Below are 3,818 nucleotides of genomic sequence, written 5' to 3' on the forward strand. Positions count from 1 at the left end.
AGAGATTGCCCATATCTCCCCTGCCCCATCCATGCACAGCCTCCCCCATTATCAACAACCCCCCCGAGAATGGGACATGCGTTACAATTGATGAACCTACAATGACACATCATTACCCCCCAAAGTCCATAGTTTACATAAGGGTTCACTCTTGGTGCTGCACATTCTGTGGGTTTGGACAAAAATATAATGACATGTATCCACCGTTATAGTATCATACAGAGTATAATCACTGGCCTAAAAGTCCTCTGTGCTTTGCCAACCTCAACCCTTGGCAACCACGGTGGGATGTTTTTAAGCAGCAGCCTAAAGTCTTCCTTGGCTCAGAAGGTCCCAGGCCTACTGGGCACGAGAAATGAAGCCATCACAGAGCCATCGATGGCCCACCTGCAGCTACAGAAAGCCTCACAGAGCCATACGATGACCACTGCTCTGTCTTTTGGATGGCGTGTTTCTCCCATTCCCTTGTGCAAGGCAAACCCCAGGATTAGGGTGGGGCATGTTTGGGCCCCTCTTTCCCTTTGCCCATACACGTGCATAGGAAAAGATCTGAAAGGATGCTGATAAACTGTTATTCTTTACAGTGGTTACTTCTGAGCTGTGGTATTTGGTTGTGAAGGAGGGAGGTGGTGAGTGAGAGAATTTCCCTTTAACTTTACACATATGATTTGACATTTAAAAAAAAAATTTTACAATGAGCATGCATTACATTACATTCCAAATTAAAAAGACAAAATAGAACTTCCTTTACCAAAGCATTGACAGAGTCTAATTAAAAGTGATTTTATACTCTTAATTGTGCTTTTCTTTCTTTGCCCGAGTTTCAACAGGGGACATGTATTACTTTTGAAAAGTTCTTTGTAAATGTCACTTAAACGAACCAAAAAACCCCAAAACAGAACAGATCCCAGTTGCTCTGGTTTCTGTGGCCTCTCCACCCTGTCTGGCTGGGGCTGGCTTTGCATAGGAGCTGCCCTCGCGGCGTCACCCTGGAAGGCATAAATCACTGGAGAAGCCAAGTCAGCAAGACTGTGGGAGGCCAGTAGGGAGACAGGCGGGTGGAGCAACGCTCTCATTGGAGTGGATGAGCTCACAGCCTTGCTTCCGCTGGATTTTTGTTCTGTTGGAGAAATGCCTCAGGCATGATGGTTTTGAGCAGCTCTGGAAACAGCTCTTCTCCCAGAAGACCTGCTTTTTGCCTGATTAGGTCTAATAAGCACAGGATTAATGTTCACTTGAATTAAATGATCAGAGAGAGAGAGAGAGTTGGGGTGGAGGAAGGTTGCTGCTGGCAATTGGTGCAACTACTGGAGGATGCTTTGAGTCATTGTAGGGGTATCACCCAAAGAGATCTCTGCTTCCTTCTTGTAGCTGCAGGGGGTGATCTTCTGGAAGAGCAGACCACAGTCTGACTGTGTCCGGATCAAGGTTCTGTGAGCTCTCGTGTTGAGCAGCTCCAGTCAGAAGCATTTGCTCTGACTTTGTCGAAGTCCACATAGCAAGATGGAGTGGCCTTAACCGAGGATGAGAAACCATTGGTTCAAGGAAGAGTCTTGCTGCCAACACTCTTCCAGGTCCTGGGGATATAGCATTGGGTGAACAAGACACCATCACCTGCCCTCCTGGAATTGATATTCTAGCAGGGCGCAGTATCCTCCCAGGAGAGACTCATAAACACCTGCTCGGGGCAGGGGGTGGGGGAGATGTTTGTGGAATACCACCAAGTCATTAGCGCCCATGTAAGAACTGTTGTGGTGAGCACGTTGAGGAGGAAACGGAGCGTTCAGGTACCGGGAGTTACCACGATTACCCGGCTCACTATGTGTCAAGGATCTGTTTAAGTGCGTGACACACATTACTACATTTATTCTTTGTCTGATTTGTTCTCTGATGTGGCCAAGTGCCCAGAACAGTTCCTGACACATTGTAGGTGCTCACGAAATATTTGCAGAAGGAATGAATTTAATTCTCAGAGCAAATCCTGTGAACCTATTATTATCACCCCATTACCAAGATGAGCAACTAAGGCCCAGAGAGAAGTAGCTTTGTTAAGGTCACACATCTAGCGAAGGCTCAGGCTGTGTGATTCCCAAGCCCATGGGTCTACCTACTGTATTGGTTTCCTTGCTGCTTTAACAAAGTTTAGTGGCTTAAGATAACACAGTTGTCTTACAGATCTGGAGGTGAGAAGTCCTAAAACTAAGGTATCAGGCACCTTATGTTTTTTTCTGGAGGCTGGAGGGAAGAATTGGTTTCCTTACTTTTTCCAGCTTCCAGGGGCTGCCCGAATTCCTTGGCTTGTGGCTGCATCACTCCAAACTCTGTTTCTATCTTCACATCTCCTTCTCTAATTATTCAGCTTACCACACCCAGTTGCCTGAATATCTTTACTACACTGGAGTTTTGTTTGTTTTTTTCCTTAAACATGCAAGAACAGCCTATGTGTATGTAAAATTAGAAAAAAGTGGACAAAAAGAATTTGAAACTCCTGAGGAAAGAGAAAGGGAAATAGAAATTGGGGATGTCAAAGGAGACTTGAATCTTATATATACTGTTCATTTTATTTTTTATTAAAAAATATTTTAAGCTAATATGCAAAATGTTAACCATTAATTCTGGGTGGTAGGAAAAGGAGGTTTGCCATATATTGATTTATGTACTATGTATTTGCTCTGTATTTATTGCATTAAAAAAACACACTGAAATAGTCTACATAGAAGAACACTGGGTCTTGGGAGGCTGGGGAATGCTGGCTCCGCCTGGGACAACTGAGACAACTTAGCCCCTCGGAGCGTCAGTTTCTTCCTCTGTAAGACGCATATAATAGTTATGAGTGAGAGAGCCCACACGTGCAAATGATCTGTAACAACGTTCAATGCTTCTCCTCCCCGGACCCGTGACTCTTACATAGCCGGGGCAGGGGCCAGGCCATGGGGCCACCCAGAGCTGCAGAGGTGACCTGAGGTAGGGCTGGAGAATCCGCAGGATGGGGATCCAGCCCGGTTCCGCATAAACCCGGATTTCCCGCGGGCCCCCCAGCCGGGCTGGGAAGAAGCGGCAGCGCGGCACTGCCCCCAGGTGGCCGTAGGCAGTATACCACGCTCACGGAAAATCCAATGCAAACATACGTGAGAAGTGGATATTAATGTTTACCATTCTGGAACTCTTTTTTCCTTTTTAATGCTGCGTCCCTACTGTACTTATTGCTGCCGATCACAAGAACACTGTGACTCCCAGGAAGGAAGGAAGCCATGAGTTAGCACGGGGTAACGGGTTGAGGAAACTTCAGGCTGATATAGGGCATGCGCAAATCTACGAGGGCGGGGCTTGCGGAGCGTGAAGCGCTGCGTCATTCCACTAATATAGTCTAAGTAGAACGAGCTGGGAGTGGGAGGTAGCGTGGCCGAGTGGTCTAAGGCGCTGGATTTAGGCTCCAGTCATTTCGATGGCGTGGGTTCGAATCCCACCGCTGCCACACCCTTGTTGATTCAAATTTTTCCCTCTACAGATCCTTTCAACCTTTCTATATCTGTCTTCCCCTTTTCTCCTTTCTGACGCTGTTTTTTTTTTAATGGAATGGGGAGCGGGGGAGGAAGAAACTGAAGCGCAGATTCTCTCACTCCCTAGCCTAGTACACAAACCCATCAATGCCCCTACTTAAAAAACAAAAATGCCTGTTTCCAGGAGAAAGCATCTGAGATAGCTTGAAAAGTTCCCAACAGCCTGCCTGCGTCTTTAATGTAGACCTGAGGCCACAGGAAGTGGGCCTCTTTACCTCCCAAGGATCAAGGTTAGGTGGGGATGATTTTAATTCTGAC

General features: G+C 46.6%; 1 non-coding gene across 1 annotated transcript; it reads left to right on the top strand.

Annotated features, from left to right (window-relative positions):
* The first annotated feature begins 3,393 nt into the window (after positions 1-3,393).
* TRNAL-UAG (transfer RNA leucine (anticodon UAG)) lies at positions 3,394-3,475 on the top strand. The gene has a single exon. It is a non-coding gene; the product is annotated as a tRNA-Leu (tRNA).
* Positions 3,476-3,818: the final 343 nt, after the last annotated feature.

This window comes from Ceratotherium simum, chromosome 26 (genome assembly GCF_057802395.1).
Source record: "Ceratotherium simum simum isolate JZ-2026a chromosome 26, ASM5780239v1, whole genome shotgun sequence".
NCBI lineage: Eukaryota > Metazoa > Chordata > Mammalia > Perissodactyla > Rhinocerotidae > Ceratotherium > Ceratotherium simum.